Source organism: Mesoplodon mirus (genome assembly GCF_964341445.2).
Source record: "Mesoplodon mirus genome assembly, chromosome: 17".
In the NCBI taxonomy this organism is placed as follows: Eukaryota; Metazoa; Chordata; class Mammalia; order Artiodactyla; family Ziphiidae; genus Mesoplodon; species Mesoplodon mirus.
Genome location: NC_138993.1, coordinates 57,432,583 through 57,455,726, shown reverse-complemented (window position 1 = coordinate 57,455,726; position 23,144 = coordinate 57,432,583).

The following is a 23,144-nucleotide window of genomic DNA, read 5'->3' as shown; positions in this document are numbered from 1 at the left end:
TCATCTGTCGTATTATAATACTCTCCTAATGTGTCCTTTTCCCTCTTTATAAGACTACTCTCACATCAGCTGAGTGGAGATGCTACTTCCTTGTTCCACATACCCCACTTGCTTCCCCTTCTTAGGGTAAAGGCTTAACTATCTATGGTGGCTTCCCAGGACTTACATGATCTCTTAACTCTCAGCTCTCCTCTCCTATTTATTTCCCCATCATGTATTACAGTCACACTAACTTCCGATCATACTAGCCTCCTTGCTATTTGCACTTGCTTTTCTACCTGGAATGTTTTCCCCTGGATTGCTAAGTAGGTCACTTCCTCAACTCCTTCATATATTTGCTCAAATGTCAGTTGCTCCATTGAGGCAACCCATTTCCCAGGTCTCCTTACACCCTAATTCTGGTGATTTGTCTCTGTATTACTTATCTCTATCTTATATGTGTGTATTTCTTTTTTCACTCTCTGCATCCTCTCCATAGATTGAAAGCTCAATAAGGACAGGAAAGTGTTTTGTTCTTTTTTTCTATTTATTCACTGCTGTATACTCAGTTCATAGAAAAGTGGCACATGTTGAGTTTCCAGAAAATACTATTTTATGGAATAAGTCATTTTGAAGCTCATCAGATGTATATCTAGTAATATACCTGAGTATAGGGATAAGGTGAACTAGAAACCTTGCACTAGAATTTTATTTGCACATGGTAACATTTAAAAATATGAATGTACTTTCTAGAGGATCACTAAGGTCAGGAGATGAAGATAGTTATGTTATAAACGATATAAAACATTCTACTTTCAGTTCATAATGTAGTAATTGTGACTGAAAATAAGGGCATATGAACATACACACTCATGTAATAAAAATTAAAAATAAAATATCATTGAGTGAATATATAGTGAGAGGCTCATTTCATATAAAAAACAAGTATTAGAAAGCTTGTTTTCACAATATCTTTTAACTTACAGTAAATGAGGTGATAGTATTAAGTAAATAACTAGAAAACAATATGTATTTGAGGTATGAGCACATAAAAGGAAGCTAAGCTATTTATTCTCAACAGTAAAATTAGAATAATTCTTAGAAAATCTACTCTTCAATATCATAATTGTACTTTCTTGGTCAACTTTTATAAAAAGAAGCTCCATATTATACCTCAAAGGAAGTCCAGGTAAAATCACTGTGAAAATGTTCAATATTAAGATATATATCTCACATCCATATATTATACAAACAATTTTGTTTCACTTGCCTACATTCAGGTCAGTTAAGAGCTATAAAACATCGAACTAAATGTTCTCTACTGTGAAGTGGAAAACATAGTCAAGTCATAAATAATGTTATTGATAATGAGAAGGATTCTTGACATAATATACTGAGGTTAAGTCTAAGTATGGATTTAATTTCTGGTTCCTGTTCAATTACTATTAAAGTTCACAATCAATCAATATGATAAACAGACACTTGGATATGGGATAGTATTTATAGTTTTAAATCTCCAACTTGGACCTAAATGTTGATGCTAACTGTATTATCTGAAACTCTGACTTGAAAATAGACCACATAGGATGAGATGATTGTTTAATAATAAATTAATAAATTGGAATTAGAATTAAGTACATAAAAAAATACTCATTATGATAGTTAATTTTACATGTTAAATGGGATAGGCCATGGTGCCCAGTTGTTTGCTCAAACATTTGTCTAGATCTTGCTGGGAAGGCGTTTTTTTAGATGTGATTAATTTTTAAATTAGTAGATTTTAAGTAAAATAGATTATCCTTCATAATGTGTGTGGGCCTCACCCCATCAATAAGCATTTCAGGTCATGATAAGTGCTATAAAATACATTTTAAGAAAGTAAGGGGGTTGAGAGAATCAGTTGAATTGGAGATGAGGTCTAACTTACATTATGGTTAGAGAAACTCTGTTGGGTGATACCAGAGTTATGAAAAGAGTTATATATAATGTGTGAATATAGGAGAAAGGCTTCACGGGCCGAGACAAGGGCAGATGTAGAAAAAAGGTTGCAGAAAGAGGCAAATGTAGAAAAAAAAGAAGGCTGGGACTTTTGGGGAATAAGAAGGCTGATGTGATTGAAGAAAATAGTAAAGAGGAAAATTACAGGATCTAGGTTTGGAGAGATATGCAGAGGCCAGTAGAATTGGCCTGCAGCCACAGTTAGACGTTTTGATTTTATTCTAAGCCTTTGGAGTCTCTTGAATAGGGGAATGATTTAATCTTAAAATGGAAAATCCCAGTATGACAGGCTAGCACAAATCAAATTGCAACTAATGAGCCCACTACATGCTGAAACTAATCATATGGTGAGTGGTGATGAATAAAAAGGGGGGTGAAGTAACATCTGTGAAAAACAACTACTCCATCACAAAGAGGGGTATCTGCACATTGTTACCTTTTCCCAGACCTTCAAGCCAGTGAATGCTGTCTGATTTGGTGAATCTATTTAGTAGTAGTCCGATCTCAAAACGTATGTAACCTAACAAAGTTCAGAGGTTATTTCATGTGAACACTCATTTCTTTTTAATAGATACACACACAAAATGCTGCCCTCTAAGCTTGTCACTTTATCTATGGATAGATAACACAATACTGCCGTTCTTGTATATATAAGTCTAGACTACTCCTATCTTTCCAACTGATACGTCTCAAATGGACAAATCTCCTTCGCTGCTTCCCTTAGGATGATGACCAGAGGAATTCTGTTTATTTTCTTGCTTCTAATGGTTCTTCTCCTACTGCTTGAGAATCTTTCTCCTCTATACCACATGTCCAAAGTTCCATCTTAATGATGGAAAATCTATTTCAACTTTTTTTTAACACTGATGTGAGGAGCAACCGCTGTAATACCATGGACTGCAATGAGGAGAGATAAATAAGAAGAAAAGAAAATTAAATTCCCGTTACTCTATTATCTCCTGTCAACACTGGGCTTTACCCGCAGCTTTCTTCTCACCTACACTTCCTTCTCTGAATATTTTTGTCCTTTCCTCAGAATTCTCATGCAATTTCTGTGGTAAAATGTCCAGTTGAGCCATCATTAAAAGGAGGGAAATTTGGATAGCTTTTTGAAATGCAAATGAGTCTTAATTTAGTTCTTTGTATTTAGAAACACCAATCGTGATTACCTACACAACTGTTTAGACATACTGTCTCTGGGTTGCAGTCCCAGGCTGGGTTCTGCTAGAAGCTCAGACGTAAAGATTACTAGGAAGCATGCCTGCAGAAGGTTTACTAGGATTTACCCCTGGAATCAACACCTGTGAAGGCACGGAAGAGGAAGAGCCTGGGTTGAGGGAGTTGATCTGTGAAACAATCCCAACCATGACTATGGCTGACCTCTCAGGGTACTCTGGAAACGGAAGGACCCTTCAGAACTGTCATGAGTTTGATCTAGATGGCTTGGCCTCTATAACTCTCCATTGTCAACCACTGGATGCGGGCCACTCCAGGAAAGTGGACTTGATAGGGATCTCCTTTGTAGCTGAGGCATTTCAGAAAATAACTGAAAATTAAAGGTAGTTTTATGACAACATTCTCAGTAGCTGAAGCACCAAGTTCTTCAGTCCTGAAAAGAGATCTGAGCACTGCATCATGACATCCACCAGAGAGGGGAAAGAGTCCCAGGGAAGAGGTGCAAGGTTACCCGTCCGGATGAACTGTGACCATGATCCCTGGGAAGAAAGAGAACTGAAGGGACACGGACAGGAACAAAGAAGCGGCAGGGCCTATATCTGTAGAATTAGGTGAAACCAAAACAGTTTTTTTTATGAGATTCTTTTTTTACTTTATATTCATTTTTTTTTCCCTTCCTGGCTCTTTCCCAAATAATCAGCTGTGATGGATAAGTCAGAAAACCACAGAAAAGATCGTATGCTTGCCTTACGCATAGGCAAGGAAGGTGGAAAGTATGGGATATTATTATATTTTTGTACGTGCTTGGGCCTGGGGAGGAGAAAGACTGCTGTCAATAGAGGGAAAGGAGATCAACCCCCCAGGTTCAGAAGAAGAGTCGGTGAATCGCTATGAAGCCTCTGAACATACTCAATATCCCCAGGAGGTTTGCACTGTCAGAAATACGAAGTTTCTTACATGAAGAATCCTTGGGTTTTTGTCTCATCTCCACTCTTCTGATCAACTGAAAATTTTCAGAAACAATAGATGTGCTTTATAACTGAAGCCCCACCTGCTGGATTAAGGGTTATGGGACAGCATCCACTGTCCCCCCAGGTATCTCCTCACATCCTAAGTTAAATCTATACGAAGAAGCATTGTGACCTTTGTAATACAAACTATTAGAATAGTTTTAGAATTACGGAGTACAAAAAAAGGAACCAAGGATCCTGAAAAATCAATGTAGAGAAGACACAGATGTTGAAATGTGTTAAAATATAATTCACAAAATTGTCAAGAAGATCAAATTATAACTGTAACATATACATATAAATTGAACACATATCAAATATTTTAACATATTAATTTCTGGTTCAAAGAGCATGTGAGAAGCTAAAATTCTTACAAAATGGCAAAATTGGTGTGTTAGATTAAAAAAAATAGCCGCTTAATGTCCAATAGGTCCATAAACTGCTACCTCTAGGGTTATTTGCTCCAGTGGACCCAAATTATTTGCATCTCTACTGGACAAAAATCCACAAGTGAACCTGTGGGTTCTCTAAGTCTGAGATCTTTAATCAACAGTAAGTAGGGAATAGAACTAAAAATATTCCCCTGGAATCTGGATAATCCTAGGGAGATCTCAACTCCCACAAACACTGAAAGACATTGGCCCGACTTTTTGTCTACGTTCAAGTTTCAGATACTTTTTTTTTTTTACAACAGTTCAATATAAAATATAGAGGAATACTTTATTTCAGGTTTCAAGAAGAGCTAGTTAAATGAGGAGTTAGGAAGCAACTGCAATCTAAAAAAAGAACTACCAAAGTTGTATCTGAGTGATAAAATAAAGATTAGGAGAATTATCTTTTAGAATATAAGTTCTCTAACTGAGCCTTTGAAGAATTCTAGTTAACAATTTACTTTGGCCCACAAATGTTTCCATTAAGAACCTACACACCTGTTCGCTTGTGCCCGGCAGCATTTAGAGTGCCATCATCCTGATAAGTATTTACCAAAGGGAACATGGTTATTGCTCAGTATTAAACCAGGAGATGAAGAAAAAAGAGGGCTGTGACTGGAAAAGAAAAAAGCAGGTGTAGGGCGGTGCATGGGAAGGAAATAGCGAGCAAGACATCTCTTAAAACGATAAAGAGCCAGGAGTGGAAAGCAGGATTGAAAGTAAAAGAAAGAATAATTTGAATATTAACTCATATTTTATGTCATTTTCACTCATTCAACTCTGCTAATTTTTCAGATATCACCTCAAATTTTTTTTCCAGAAAAAGTCCTTCACAGACCATGTCTGCCCAGAATGAATGTTAGATTTTATAAAAAATCAATTTGACTGGTTTTGTCTTCATTATTCATTCAATTATATAAAGGCTGACATATTTAACCCTCTTTTAAACCATCTTAAAGCATATTTTTAGTTCCTTGATTTGAGGAATGATATACTTTTGTATGTGTATCAAAAAATTAACAGTAGAATTTAGATTAAAAAACTTGTTTAATTACTGGCATGTAAACAGTTTAGCTCCAGAGAGAGAGTTTCAGTGCCTGGGTATAATTTATGGAGAAAACTCGGAGTTGAATAAGAAAGTAAGGCCAGAATGTTCATGTAAAGCATAGGAGAATACCAGACTAAACATATCTCAAAAATAAGTAATCAAAAATGCTGATCTCTAAATAGCATTCTTATTTTTTCTCATGCTTTATTTTCTGAATCTGACTCTCCATATATATTTTTCCAATATGATATAATGAAATAATATAGTTGTGAAATAGATTTGATGTTGTCCTTTAATGTCTTTATCTGATTTTGTTTGAGACCTTTGTGTAGATTCCTTTGCTATCTACAGAATGCTGTGTGTTTGGGAAAGGTTCAAACAAAATAGAACTAACTGGAAGAAGACACTGCCACACATTTTAGGAAAATACAAGCATGTATGCTCTTGTCAGCATACGTACACATGCACACAGACCAAAACATACACACACGAGCATGCACATATTTGTTTACATAGAACAATAAACTCAATGGCTAAAGAGTAATAAACTCTCTGATAAATAGAAAGATCAGAAAACAGTCACTTGCACAAATGATGTCCTTTCCTTTTTTCCTTTTAAGTGATAAAATGTTCCATGTTATATCACAGACTATTCCAATTCCAAGTCAGCTGGTGGGATAAATGAAAAAGACACACATTTCTAGACACTTGCACTAGGTACAAAAAAAGTGTTTAAAGAATGTAATTTAAAAGTGATTTAAGCTATGCTTTAAGGAAAGCTGATAGCAGCAAATTAAAATATTCTATATTCAAAGTGCACTGTAGATATCCAACCACAGAACAGTCATTCCTCAAATTTTTATTGACTTCATCTCAAAATAAATTCACTATTTTTAAAGGGATATTCTAAGCCAGTTTCTTTAGGTTTCCAGATTCCTTTGTTTTTAGAAAAAGTTTATTCATGTGCATTTAAGGTTTTTACCATTTCATCTCTATTAATAATAAGGAATTTTACTTTGACTATGTGTTACATAATAAAACATACACTTTTTTTGTGTCTGTTATCACATCTGATCATCACAACAGCCATACGAGAGAAGTTCCCTGAATTTTCATCAATTTATGGATAGATGAACCCATGTAAAATTGTTAAATAGTCTGGCTAAGGCCATAAAGCTAGTAAATGAGAGAGAAATTTTTTGAAAAAAGTCAATTCCTAGCCTGTTGTTGCCATAATTGCCCCAACTCCAATGAATGGAATTTAAATGTTCCATATATGTTCTTTTTCATGTCAATTGGCTAGTTCACTGCTACAATCATTATTCAATTCCTTTGAAAAATACCAACATATTGAACATGCCATTTTTTCATTGTCCATGATTGTCATCCTGTCCTTAATTCTTTCCTTATGAGACCCTCTCTTGTGTATACATGCTCAACTCTTGTGGTTACTTGTGCTCACCAATACCTGGTTTTGCTCTCTTTGTTAGAACATCAACTACTGCACTTCCCAGTGGTCTTTTGAGTGTGGTCTGGACAAATTAATTGTTCTGGTCAGTGGGTTGTAAATAGAAGTGACATGAATCATTTCCCTGTTGAAACATTTCAGGCCAGTGTGGGATTCCCTAGCAGCTCTTCTTCCTTGCTGTGGTGACAGAAAGGCTGTATCCCCAGATGGTATAGTCAGAGGATGATGGATGAAGCCCTGTTATCTTGAGCAGCTAAATGATGATTCATATGTTGTACCATAACTGAAAAGTACATAATTTTGTGTTAAGTCTGTGATTTTGGAATTGTATGCTTCTGCAGCATAATCTAGCCAATTCTAGTATAACACTTTTGTAGACCTCTCCTTTTTTTTTTTTGCCACTCCCTTAGAAAAACCTCTATCTACTCTGCTTACATGTACCCCAGCATTGCACGAGGCTTAAAGAAATACACACAGCCTTTGTGCCTGGCTCCCGTCACTTTTCCTGCTTATTCGTCCATTATAACACACAGCTGGGGCCACTTTACCACATCCTGGTTCATACCAACTTTATCAACATTTCCATTAAAGCCAAACTAAACTTAGTGCAGTCAATGATGGACTGTCTGTGTGCCAAGTGTATCCCTTGGATAATTGCTTGTGTAATGGCAGAAGTATCAAGTGGCTCTAAGTATTGCTCAGGATCAAAGATTTGAACGATTATGAAGTGCACACAAAGGAACTTATGCAGATGACTGTTTAGTACAGAGTGTAACTCAGGACAAGTGTTACACTGTGGCCACAGTTGACCGTGACAGTAAACAAAGAATCTGGAAGATCCCTGGAGTTCCCATCATGTACATTTTAACCTGAGGTAAAACACTGAGTGGATACCAGATGATTACAGAACCCCTTGGTTCTAATTCTTATAAGACAAAGTTCTCTGCCTTCCTACAACTGACTTTTTCTGTTGCCAGTTGACTAAACATGCTGTAGCATGAATTATTATTCCGCTCACCCATTTACTTTGTTGTAAGTTGAGTATGGTTAAATATATTCACTTTTGATACTGAAAAAATGCATATCCCACTTTGTAAACTTAAATCTCAAATAGGCCCTAAAAACTAACCATCCAATATATTACATGTCTTTTTCAACTTTATCTTCCATTCTCTGAAAAAGTTGGCTACATCTCCACCTCTCCTTGTAAAACGACTGCCCTCCCCATCTCCACATTTCCACCTGATGACTTTTCTTATCTCCATGAAATATAGGGACAATTTGACATAAACTACCTCAAATTCCTACAGTCACTTCTCCTAATGTGTAAACTAATGTTTCAGGAAACTCCAATCTGCTTGATTGCTCACTGAGTGTCCATTTTCCATCTCTTTGCTTCTTCTTCCCCTCCTTATCCTTAAATATTTGAGTTCCCAGGCATTAGTCTGTGTCCACTCACTATCTATATTCACTTAAGAGGTGATCTCATTAGTTCTTTAAGTTTAAATATTATCTTTCTATATACATATCTCTGGAGCCCACCTGTGTGTGTCTGTATCACATGTCCAGTTTATAAGGAACTACATCTATATTTCTCCATTTTGATGTAAAATAGATGTATCAACCGTAAATTGTTGATCCTGTCCCTCCTCAGTATCTTCATATACATAAGCAGCACCTCCATTCATCTAGTTGTTTAGGACTAAAAATAGTGTTGTCTTCTTTCTTTAGACTTCATTTGTGTTTTCAACCTCATTTGTTCTTTTGATGGCCAAACTACACTCCAAACTGGCCTAATCTTTGCCTCTTCCTCTACCTCTTCTTCCTTTGCATGGAAATCTGAGCCACCATTATCTTTGGTTCCTAGACCATGAGAATGGATTTTATCCTAGCATCCAGTGTGGTCTCTGCTTATATAAATCATATTATACATTCAACTAAGCAGAATCCTACAACAACTTTCTTTACAACTAGAATAAAACCATACCTTACCATTGACTACACTGACTACAAAAACGTATATGTTCTGGCCCCTGCCTACCTCTTCAACTAATTTTTCTAACATGGTCACCCATGCCCAATCAGTTTCTTGAGTACATTATGCAAATGTCTACCTCTAAGTTCTTGAACATACTATTTATTTGACTAGAATATTCTTCCTCCAATTTTCTTATTGCTTTTTCCTATGCATTTTTAAGTCTCTGTTCAAAAATCTCATTCTGAAAAAGTATTTCCCAAGCACCCTAAAAGTCTTCCAAAAACACACGCTCAAATCCAATACCTCATCTCACTCCATATTCTGATGCTGCCTCATTTTTCTTTGGAAAATGTATTCTTTTCAGAAATTATACACACACACACACACACACACACACACACACACACACACAATGTCCCAAATCCCTAATACAGAGGTTTTTCCACTGAACTCTCTCTTGGTGGGCTTCTGTAAATTCCAGGACCATAACATCAAAGGAATTTTATGTGTATATATGATATTGGAGACGTGAAGGAAGGAATAGGGGACAAAAGCTTTGCACAGCTGAGGGCAATAAAGTAGAGCTTGTTAACTTTTGAGAAACATATAATAATTTTCCCAGCAGAGCCTTAAAGTGCTATGAAAGTTTCATGGTGTATGACATCTGAAGATACTTAAGAATATTATCAGCCCACTGAGGGCTCTACCAGCCAGTAATTCCTCGGCTCCTTCAGTTGTGGGTATTATCAAGTTCCTAGAGCAGAACCTTTAAGTAATTTTCCTTTATTCGTCTACATAGCACATTCTGATTTGCCTTTATGTTGATCTCTGCATATTTTGCTTTAATTATGAGCACCAAATAATTTTGAGCCTGGCAAACAAATTAGAATATAACTAACAGCTGTTTAATATATTTTAAATAGCACTGCATAGGTGAAAGTGCTTGAAAGCCTACATTTAAAAGTATCGTTTGCAACCTAAAATGTATATCAATGGGCACAACTAACAGTGAAATAAAATTCTCCTACTGTATTGCCTTAAATAAGTTTAAAGAAGCTGAATGTTAATTATTTTCTTCTTGCTAAACATATATTTCACTTTTAAGGTTTCATCGATTTAAATAAAATTAAACATAATGTGAATCATTCTTTTCTCTCCTTTATCGCGTATATCTATATCGGTACCTACATCTATATCTCCTTATTTTTCAACAGCTTTCACTTCTAAACATACATAAAATGGAAAGATAGTTAAATTATAATAGCAAAGAAAATAGATGAAGTTTAGAAAACAATATATCAGGGTCATACTTTTTTTTCCTTTTGAGGCTATATTATTATTATTACCATTATCATTATTATTGAATAATTGGTTCCTAATATTTCCTCTATTTGGAAAAGAAATGCTATTTCATTAGTATGAAAATAAATGTTTCATATGTAAGTGATATCGTATGATATTTGTTTTTGTCTGACTTACTTCACTTAGACGATAATCTCTAGGTCCATCTATGGCAATGCTGCAAATGGCATTATTTCATTATTTTTTATGGCTGATTAATATTCCATTGTATATATATATATATATATATATATATATATATATATATATATACACACACAACATCGTTACCCATTCATCTGTGGATAGACTTGTGGAATATAAAACAATGATACAAATTAACTTATTTACAAAACAGGAACAGACTCACAAAATAGGAGTAGACTCACAGACATAGAAAACAAATTTGTGATTACTAAAAGGGATAGTGTGGTTGAGGGGGTGATACATTAAGAATTTGGGGGCTTCCCTGGTGGCGCAGTGGTTAAGAACCTGCCTGCCAACACAGGGGACACAGGTTTGAGCCCTCATCCGGGAAGATCCCACATGCCACGGAGCAACTAATCCCAGGCGCTGCAACTACTGAGCCTGCGCTCTAGAGCCTGCGAGCCACATCTACCGAGCCTGCATGGCACATCTACCGAAGCCCGTGCGCCTAGAGCCCATGCTCCGCAATGAGAAGCCACCACAATGAGAAGCCCGCGCACTGCAGAGTAGTCCCCACTCGCCACAACTAGAGAAAGCCCGCGCACAGCAACGAAGACCCAACGAAGCCAAAGATAAATAAAATTAATTAATTTAAAAAAAAAGAATTTGGGATTAACACATACGTGCTACTATACATGAAACAGGTAAGCAACAAGGACCTACTGCGTAGTGCAGGGAACTATACTCAATATCTTGTAATAACCTATAATGGAAAAGAATCTGAAAAAGAACATATATGTATCTGTATCACTTTGCTGTGCACTTGAAAATAACAACATTGTAAACTAACTACACTTCAATAAAAATAAATAAGTAAATAAATGGTGCATGTCACATTTAGATGCACAATGTTTGAAAATATCTGAATGAGAAAAAGAGAACTAGAAAAACTACCCGGGAAATAGTAAATATATATCAAACTATAGCAAGATTAATATGTGGAAATAAAGTTTCTTTCTTTCTCTCTCTCTCCCCCTCTCTCTCTCTCTCTATATATATATATATATAAAAATACATATAGATAGATAGATAGATATCTTTCTTCCTCATTTTATTTACATATTTTTAAAGTAAACTTAGAGTGGTTACAGAAGTCAGCTGCTGATTAAATTGTACCTCACCCAACCTCAGGTGAAACAAGACACCATTTTCTATCGATAATGAATTGCATGGGCTTTTTAAAATTCCTGAATCTTTGTACATTTCATACACATTCTACATGTTCATACATATTCCAACATTAGAATAGAAACTCATGTTTTTCAATATAACTAATACCACTTAGATGAAAGTTTAATATTTAAAGCTTAATTGAACATGAAAAAGGTAAGAGATAACAGAATACTCAGCTGTGATCACTTTTAATTATCTTAGTTCATCAAATGTACCAGTTTATTATAAACTAATCAGACTGATGATGTTAACAATACGTAATTATTTCATGTTTTATAACAGTTAAATAGATTTAAGAGAAAGTTGAAATCTTTTTGCTATTAGAGTCAAAAGTTGTTATATTGTTATAAAATTAACAAATAATATAAGCAAAATTTGTAGTAATTATAATTTTTAATGTTTCACTGACATACAAAATGATATTACACCCAAGGACATTTCATGGTAGACAAGAAACTTAATTATAATTTAAACATGCTTAGTGATAAACGAAAACACATCAATTATTGTGAAAGGTGACTTTTGATCCAAAGCATTTCTTAACTATTAGTGATTGTCAAAGAAGCATTAATTTATGCCCAGAATTCAGAATTCTAAATCATTGTTATATTGCACAATATATGAGAAATCAAGAAAAACAAATAAATTAACGGAGCTGGAACAATGACTAAATCTAAATGAGGAGCCAAGAGGATCCTAATTCTGGAAGTCATTTCAAAGGAACCAGAAATCTGAAATCCAGATGTTAGGAACATAATTCAAGTTTACTGAGTGTCCGGGGCACTGTGCTGAGGACTTGCTCTTTCTTTTACAATTTAACAGGTCTACCGCTGCCGGAGATAATTACTCTCTCTATCAGAGTAGTTAACCAATCAAGAATCTGGATAATTAAACTTTCTCTGATTTGCAGGAAAAGCCAGGACACAGACCCAGGCCTGTATGTCTGTAAAAACTGAGTCCTATACATACTAAATTCTTTCCCTAAGGGCTTCTTGGCAAAGCCACAGATGCAGATTCACACACTCATGGACTTTTGTGTATGTCATACACATTCATATAGTCCCAATATTTGTTGAGATATTCCAGGAAACTTCATAGTAGAGGTAGGTCAGTTTACTTGGGGGAAAAATAAACCAAAACAACAATAACAACAGGAGTAACAACAAAACAATTTGGGAAGAAGTACTCTACTATCTTATGTATTTTACTTTATTAAATGGAATCATTAATTTCTGTATATCAACTTTCTTGGAAACAGATCCATCAGGATTCCTAATGTTTAAAGAAAAGTAAAAGCAACAATAGCATTTTAGGTCTTTAGTTACAAATTGTAGAAAGAAACTAAAAGCTGATGTGTCTCAACACACTGTCAACTAAAAATCAAACAAATTAAGATACAGAAAATGTAATGCATAATGCTTAAATATTGAGCAATTAGTTATAACTTTAAGTTTTTATTTTACAGACAAGAAAATAAAAGATCATACTTAATGATTCAAAACCAACTATGGAAGAATCTTGGCTAAAAACTTGCAAGGATTTGCTAAGTATAATTTTATATCTGATACAAGTATACACATAAGGCAGCGTTTTGTAACAATAATTAAATTGCTTGTAACGAGCCATACGCTATGGAGGTTGATAGTCTATAACTGAGTTACATATTTAGATTTTTATGTACAGGTTCTTCCTGTGACTCTGGTATTAGGTTATACATTTACAAACTACAATTGGAAGTTGATCTGATAAATCCACAAACCTGTTTTTTCAGAGCATCCATAATTAACTTTCATCTAAAACTAATTACTTTGCATTGCATGTGATTATGGAAGTATATTTGAAATATTTTTCTTGTCTGGAACAAGTCATGAAGTAATTTGCAAAGAAATGGAAAACCCAACCGGTTTTCACAATTTTAGGTATCAAATGTCTACAACTGTCAAGATCCTTAGACACAAGCACGGATGTGGCTTATTAGGTTGGTGGAGGGCTACTGATGCTCGCTCAGGCAGGTTGACATGGTGGCTCAGGCAATGTGCGTCCTCCTGCTGGAACAATGACTAAATCTAAATGAGTAGCCAAGAGAATCCTAATTCTGGAAGTCATTTCAAAGGAACCAGAAATCTGAAATCCAGATGTGCACTCACAGTGCCTGCAATATTTCAAAGATGGGAGAGAAGAATTTTTGAGATACCCTCCTCTGTTCACAAAACCAGCACTTAAGATAAGCCACTTAATTTACTCCTAAGAATATTAACATTCCAAGGATCTGAAAGGGTGAATGAAGCATGAAGCTTCCCCTGTCACTTATCTAGAGTTAAATGAAGCTGAGGACAAAAATTTCCCTTTCATTTTGATGGAGAAAAAAATACAACTGTTTTTCCTCCTTTTGTGCCTTCCCACTTTTCTGAATTCAACTGCTCCTGGAAGTTGTAAGGGAGGAAAAATATCTTTTCCTTCTACACTTCTAAGTTTACCCTTGGGCACCCTGTAAGAAAAGACATATTAACAAGTGAAAAGCACACAGATTTATTTAAAATAAGTGCTATGTGACACAGGAAACTTCATGAGGAAATGAGGACCTCCTAAGTAGTTAAACCTGATGGGTTTTAGGCTAGGTTTGATGAAGAGTGGCAAGTAGTGGGAAAATGCAATAGGACGAGAAGGGGTATGAGCTAAGTGTAGTAAACTGGGAGAAATTTAGCAAGGCCTGTTCATTCAGATTCCTGTTGGTATCCCTTTGGTCTTGGAGATAAGAAAGTTCTTGTCCTCTGGGTATAAAGCACCTCTCACATGATGGTCTTATGACCTTCTTCCTGAGAGTAGAGTGGGAGAAGGTCAGAGAGTCATCCTTGAACTTGCTTTTTTCCTCAAATTCCTTCAGCTTAAATATTCAATATGCCAAGGTGTCATATTTTGGGGGCAGCATGCTCTGAACCTCTTCCAAGATCTAAATCTCTGAGGGACCATTTCAAACTCATTGTCTAATGAGTACCACATACACAAATCTAATTGTTTTGAAACAAAGTAAAGCAATATAAGTGTTATAAAACAAGTAATAAAGATGGCTATATTGAATTCATATCATGCTTTCAGAACTGATGTAGATGATGAGAACAATGACTGTGAATTATACAGCATTGTCTCAGCATCTTACCACCAGAGAATTCTAGATTATGTTGCATGGATTTAGTTTTTATGTTTTCCTAGATTATCTTCTGCCATGATCTTAAAATTTTAAGAATGTCTGATCTTTTAAAATTTAAAACAGTTTCAGGTGTACAGCATAATAGTTCAACATCTGTATACACTACAGAGTAATCACCACCATAAGTCTAGTTACCATCCATCACCACATAGTTGACCCCCTTCACCCACTTTGCCCACACCCCAACCCCCTAGCCCTCTGGTAACTGCTAATCTGTTTTCTGTACCTATGAATTTGTTTTTGTTTTATTTTGTTTGTCAAGAACATCAGATCTTATAAATTAATAATACTTAATGTCTCCTAGGGATCACTCTATACAAGTTAGAGAAATTTTAAGTAGATTTTCCTTTTAAGTACAAATATGAAATGAATTATTAGCGTTGTGGTCAAAAGATCTTCCACATAAATATTTCATTGAGAAAGCCATGAATAAATATGTAAACACTTGTAAGAACACAGATTCTGAAAGTGCTTCCTTTTTTTGTGCATTATATAAATTTTTCTCTTGATAATATGATCTAATAGGTTGTAATTATTCAACTGAGACTTATTTCGTTGCTACTTGTCTATGTAGAACAACATTTCATATCTTACAATTCAAAATGTTCTTAGTAAAGAATTAATATTTCTATATATTTTGGCTTATAATAAGAAAGTTCAGAATTCTTATTTAAGTTGCCTGTCTAAAAAATGGAAACTTTAAAAAAATCCTTTTTGAATTTAAAGATGGAAAGGCAGAAGTGTCTAGTGAAAAGTGCACATGCATTAGAGTGAAACTAACATCAATCTGAATACTAAATAGTTAAGACTGTGACACTGGAAAGGTCACCTCTGTAAGCCTCAGTTCCAACTGAGGCAGTGAAATTACATTAAACTGACCCTTCATGAAAAAATAGTATGAACACTAAATGTAAATCATATAGCATTATAAAATAAAACAGCTAAATCATACTTGATAAGTGAACTACTAAGTAACCATATAACTGATTATTGTCTTCGTTGCTGTAATTTTTAATTTATTGTTACATATTGTTTCATAATAACAAACTGACTTTTTGTAGAAAATGAATGCTAAATTAAAGCAGACAAAATAGAGTTTAAGACTGATAGCTAAAGTACAAAGTACACTAAAATCATTTATGTTGGTCATGCTGAAGGAAACTGAAGTAAACATTACAAAGATAATGAACATTACAAGATTTTAAAGGAAAATTATTCTCTATTACTATAGACTGAAAGTGTTTGCTCCTCCAAAATGTGTATTTTGAAACCTAATTCCCAATGTGATGGTATTTGGAGGTGGGGCCTTTGGGAGATGATTAGTCCAGGAGATGGAGCCCTGATGAATGGGATTTGTACCACTGCAAGAGATTCCAGAAAGCTCTTTTGCTGCTTCCTCCATATGAGGACAACAGTCTGTAAACCAGAAAACTGGCTCTCACCAGATGCTGAATCTGCTAGTGCCTTGATCTTGGATTCCCCAGTCTTCAGAACTGTGAGAAATAAATTTCAGTTGTTCATGAGCCACCTGGTCTATTGCATTGTTATAGCAGCAGAAAAAAAATAAGAATAGCCATCATTCTGGCCACGTTGATAGACAATTAGCCAGCTTTCACATTCTCTCCTTCTCAAGCATCAAAACCTTTAGAAATTTGAAATGAAAAAAATCAAGATCAAACTAATTCTTCATACAAGTGTCCTGGAAGTTGGGCTTCTCAGGTTCTTGATAATGACAAATGTTCAGTTATCCTTTTCAATGAATTTAGCCTTGTAATATAGTTTCTTCTGAGTGTCACCAGATTTTCCTGTAATTGTTGTTTAGAACTCTTTCTTCCCAAAGATGCAGAGCCACTCTCCAGACATCTCTGTTCCTTGTTATTAGAGCCACTGTCTACCCAACAAGTGTACAAACGTGAACAAAGTTCAAAAGCCAATATATTTAAGTATTAGTCTCTCCTGTTTTGAAGTTGTCAGTTTTCTAGGGACCATCCAAATAGTAAGAATTCCAGTGTATTTTCAGAATCCAATTAATTTCTGAAAATTTTATTGATATTTTTGATGAGACATTAATTTATAAAGAAGAATAAAAGTTTACTAATGTACAATGTTGTTTATATCTTTCCAGTTATTGGCACGTAAGTGTTTGCTATCTGGAACATTTTTCCAGATATGAAAGCCCCAATGAAAGTGAATTAATAAAAGTCAATTTTAAGATAATTTGTCCTGCGTGTCCAAAATTATATTAATCAAGTTGGGGCAGATTCTGAAGTCTTATTTTTATGCCATTAAAGAACAAAGATCCCCAAGTGGATGGAATGCTAGAGACTGACACATAAAGAAAACTGTTCTTTGGAAATGGTTGATAACAAATGACACATTCTAGTCCACCACACTGTAGTATGGCAGTAAATTGGTCCTATTCAAAAATAATTAGTTCAATTGTTTATGTTGCATTCCTTACCATTTATTAGATGAGATTTAAGATTGATGGTGCTTAATTTCACATATTTTAACTTATTTATGTTTTCTTAAAACTAAACCCAAGTCATTTAATATGTTAAGGGTCAAGATATAAGGACTTTGCAGCTCACAGCCCCTACATGCAAGCTGTGCTGTACCTCAAATACTGTAGCCTCTTCTAGTCAGACGAATTTGAGGGAAAGAATGTTGGCCTTCATAAACTTTGGAAGAATATCTTTTTTGATATGTATCAGTATTGTCTGATATTGAATTAAAAAAAACTGTGGTATGTGTGCATAATTTTCAACATATTTAGCATTTGTAAAAATAATCTTGGAGACAAAAAAATGATGTAGATTTACTCTTTAAATTCTGCTATAGAACATAATGGTTTCTCTAAAAATGCCTCAAATGTAACTTTTCCATATAACTGTCATTCAGCATTTAGAACTTTGAAATTAAACACGGGTATAGCCTAGGTCACCTCACCATGATTGCATTCTCTTGTCTTTAGGACCCATAAGCACATGGGAAATTTTGGGGGTTTTCTTTTGTTTTCTTTTGTTTTGTTTGAGAAATGAAAAAACTAAAATCTTAAAACTAAAGGTCAAAGAAAAGCTCCCCTCAAGTGTGGAAGCATGTGGTGCTTCCTAGTATGGAGGGGGAAGGGACGGGAGTATGGAGACTGTTATAGCTGCTTCCAGCTGTCTGCAGCATTTCCTGACTTGAAAGCTGAAGTCTTGCAAGCATTTCAGAATAGAATGCATTTCTTTTTCAAGTCAGCAGTTCATAACAAATATCCATCTATAGCCTTTAGGCTGCAGCTAAATTATTGACGAGTGTACTAACGTGCTGATCAAGCAGAGCTTTTCTGTTCCCTGACTTCTAGTATGCAAATGCTCAACTGCTCCTTCTTGAGAGTAAACACTTTTTAAAACTGCCTTTGGTATTTCATCAATAGACAATTAAAGAAGAAAAGAAATGAAAAAGACAGAAAAAAAAGGAAATTACTTCTCAAAATCTCTGTGGGATGAATCACATAGCCAGATCAATTTATTTATTTTTTTATTTTTCCCAAACAAAAGACAGAGCTGGGAGTTACAGATTTCCTTTCTGGGTGTAAAACTGTAGAAAGAATCATTTGGAAATAGCAATAAAATTATATACTTTTAAATGATGAGATGGAAGTTTTAGAGATAAACTGGGTAATAGAGCTTATTTCAGGCACTCATAATAATTAATATTTTCTCAAATATATTATCTTAGTAAGGCAAATCACATGTTAATCCAGTGTTCTAGATTCAGCATTAGTATTATTTGGGCATGCAGCCAATTAGCCACTACTGTATGACTGATAACTACAGGCCTAATAATATCTGTCAAGTTTTTAAAGATACAGCATGCCCAAGAGGTTTGGAAGATAGAATCACCCCTATTCTCTAGTTATTGGATGTCAGTCAAGAAGAGGATGGGAAGAGGAGAAATCATTGCATTAGTACTTCTGTTGCATTCTCTCTACTTCAAGGTTTATCAAAGTTGGCACTAGAGACTTTTGAGCCTAACTCTTGGTTGTGGAGGGCTGTCTTATGCTTTATAATTTGTTCCACATCATCCTTAGCTTCAACTCTCTAAAAGGCCAGCAGCAACCCTCCCCAGGTGGTGAAAATCAAAAATGTCTCAAATATTTTCAGGCATTGCCAGATGTCCCCTGGGCAGGGTTGGGGGAATCAAAATCGCCCCGGGGTGAGAGTCATTGCTTTAGTGAGTGGAAACCTCATTGCCAAAACTAGGTGAGAGTAGAAAACAACAGTTGAATGTCCCTAAATTACAGAACATACTGATTCTGTAATCCACTGACTAATAGACTGTAAAATAAAATTATTTTTAGAGTCTGAGTATGAAATATAAATAATCAAATTATAATCAATCACAGGACTTTGAGCCAACTCTCAATTAAACAGGAATCATATATATATAAATGAAATACATAAATGATCTCCACATTTTATTTTTGTTATTTGCCATCAATTACTGCCAAGTGATTTGAATTGGAGCTCTCTTATCTTCATTATTCATTTTCTTACTGAAGTGCTTATGGAAGTGCCTGAAAGACTCAGTAGGAAAAGCCAGGATAATCCTTGGAGTAGATTCTTTAGTCAATGAATGGTGGGCAGTTGCTTATGGTTTGAAATTTTCCATGAATTTTATTACACTTGTTATTCAGCAAATATAATTGACAACCTAAGAGGTAGCTGGTTAGGCTGCTTAATTAACACAGGGCTAAGTCACATATTGATTGATAATTTTAAAAAAATTTTCTCCAATTTACTCATTTGTAAAAGATAATTAAATCTCTAAATATCTCTAAAAATAGTATTCTTAACATTTATTTTATGAACTCAAAGAGAACTATGGTAGGGCTTCAAGAAATTTAAAGTTACTTATAAGTTGGTATACTATATAAACTTTCTATGGGCTTAGGCAGAAACGTCTTATATGTGGTGAAGATACAAGATGGAAAAAGTTACTTTTGTTAGATTCTCAGAGCAATATGTAATGCCCCAAATTCAGAAACTCTTACAGGACTGCTGATTTTCTTTTTATGCAAGATCAAGATATGGCTATGTAGGAGAGTGGGGCAGAAAGATTTTATTCTGTTATTTTGGCTTTATATGATTTAAAATACTATAATTACAAAAAGAAAAAAATGAAGTTAATAGTTTGGATGTTTTCAACTTGTCTTAAGCATCCAGCCATGAGATTAATTGAAGACTTGTTATTTGAGTGTCCTTTAAACATAACTTCTTACACGATTTTGACTCAATATCTAAAAAGTAATACATTCACAAGCACATTAAAATGTTGTATACCCTTCTACCATTCCTGCAAGATTTGTATTTAATTCCATCTCGATATTTTATGGACTGTAGGGTATTTGAGGTCCTTGTTGCGAAGTCTCACTCTTTTCACTGATGTAAACGTCACTTGCAAACCTTTCTCTAACTTTTCCAATGAGATATGATTTTTCACAGGTTTAGAAATTCAGGTCTCCTTGACTGCTGCGGTTAGTAATTTAGAGTATTTACCTGAAACAGGCAGTCACTCACATGTTGCTTACTTTTTCACTCCTTCCTTTTACTACTACAACAATTTTCTTAATGCTCATCATTCATGTCTAATATTTTGTCCACATTCTTTTCTCTAACATAATAAAATTGTCAGAAGTACCTGCCATCATATGTGTCTCCAACCAACTTTTATAATCTTATCTCCAGCTATTTCCAATCACGCTGTCCTTGAATAGGTGTATGTTTTCATTTTCCTGAGTTTTTCACATACTGTATCTTCTGGCAACTACAATCTCTTTCTCAGGAATGGTATTAAATACCACCTTCTCTACACAGAGTGAGTTACTCTTTCCTGATAGCCCCACAGCCTCATCATCGTGCTTCTGTTATATAACTTAATGAGGGGATCTTCTTACTAACTTTTCTAAAGTAGATACCATGCCGAAATCATTCCTCCTTGCTTAATCTGCAAAACACAATCCAGCACATACAGAGTTCTCATTAAATTTTAAATCAATGCCAGAATGAATAAATAACTATGGAAGTGGCTGCTAAAGTCACACAGAGGATATTTTCTGGGTGTTTAACTTACTCCTAAAAAGTAATAAAGAATCATTGTAATTAATGATATGAGTTAAACTATCTTACCTGGGTGATTTGGGAGGTAGCTGCCAAGAAAATGAAGTCTGACTCAGTAAAGAGAACAAGGCAGAAAAATCAAGCTGGAGGTTATAGCAAAAATCCAGGCAAAATATGAAAAATCGATTAGTTCAATGACAGTAGCAATAAAAAAAAGGAACAGAAAATAGTGTGGATTTTTATTCCCATAATCTAGAAAGAGTGTAGTGTACATAAGAGTTAATTAATATATCCAGTTATTGAAAATGGTGATTAAAATAACAAATATATATATATATGTATATATATATATATATATATATATATATATATATACCCATTTATAGTTTAATAAAAGCCAAGTACTAAATTAAATGGGTTACATACTTCATCTCATTTACTCTCTAAGCAATTTTATGTAGCAGGCATCAGTAATCTTATTTTATAAATAAACTAATATTTGTAGGTGAAAAGCTAATCAATGTTAGAACTGAAATTTAAAAGCAAATCTATCTCTTCACCTGAAATGCCTCTCGTGAGATATTTAGTAAGTTTTAAAAAAAGGAAATTAGACTTTGATTAGACATGAATAATGTTCAGAAAACAGATAATTTACTGATTTCTTAATCACCTGTTGCTATAGACTATCTCCTCTAAATCATCATTTCTTCTCTCACCCAGATCACATTTTTATACTCTAGTATTTCCGATGACTCTTGAACTTGCTATTTTCACTTTATTGGGAAACTGTAGGTCATTTAGATTAATATTTCTCTAGGACTGATGAATGAGCAAAGCACTAAAATTTAAGTGATAATGGTGGTGATTCACAGATGTTTGGAATTCAGGAAGCATATGAAATATATTCTATGAAAATTAGAAACAAGATGAAATACACAAAGGAAAATGCCCATATAAAGTATGATAATAATACAAATTAAGATAATGTAAGTGAAAAACCACTAACTAACCATATGTATAATAATGAATATTAATAGTCTGTGGCTACTGTCAATTATAAGCCAATAATAGGGTGAATATATATCCCAGTTAGTTGAAGACAGTCCCTTTTTTTTTTTTTTTTTTTTTTTTTTTTTTTTTTTTTTGCGGTATGCGGGCCTCTCACTGTTGTGGCCTCTCCCGTTGCGGAGCACAGGCTCCGGATGCGCAGGCCCAGCGGCCATGGCTCACGGGCCCAGCCGCTCCGCGGCATATGGGATCCTCCCAGACCAGGGCACGAACCCGTATCCCCTGCATCGGCAGGCGGACTCTCAACCACTGCGCCACCAGGGAGGCCCGACAGTCCCTTTTTATGCCTGTTGTACTGGTGTTTTGTTCAGCTGAAACTTTGTACAAAATTTTTCAGTTTTTAATGAGGTGTTATTATTAAGTTGCATTAATATAATCCACCTGGATTTGAGAACCTCCCTTTTAAAGACAGTTTTCACGATGCTAACTACTAAGAGAAAGCTTCTTAGATGAGTTCAGTTAAAAATCATTAACTCATTCTGGTCTATAATGTTAGTAGGAGCAGGTTTTAAACATAGCTGCCTCTACCCATCACTTGATGTATCAGCCCATTATGCATGGACCCACGCTGCAGTCTGTGAGTTGCATGAAGTTATCAGGCCACAGTAAATGGTTAGTTGGGAAACAGGATAAAGTATAGATTTGCTGTATATAAAATGTGTGTGGGAAATAGAAGCTGAGTAGTTCAGTTGTTGAGTATACAGGGGGAAGTCTCAATGTCTTGTTATATGGTGATTTAACCATTTATTATATGGTGTTAATCTATATCTATTTTTATAGTAAACTTTTAAATTTTGTAATAAAATATTTTTGACAGCACAGCAGTAACCTGAAAAAGAAATGAAAGGGGATAGCATGTTTAATAAAAAACTGCCATTCGAATTTGTATTTCTGAAAGTTGATGCCATGTAGCCTACACCATACAGATATCAGAATATCACACACCACAAGA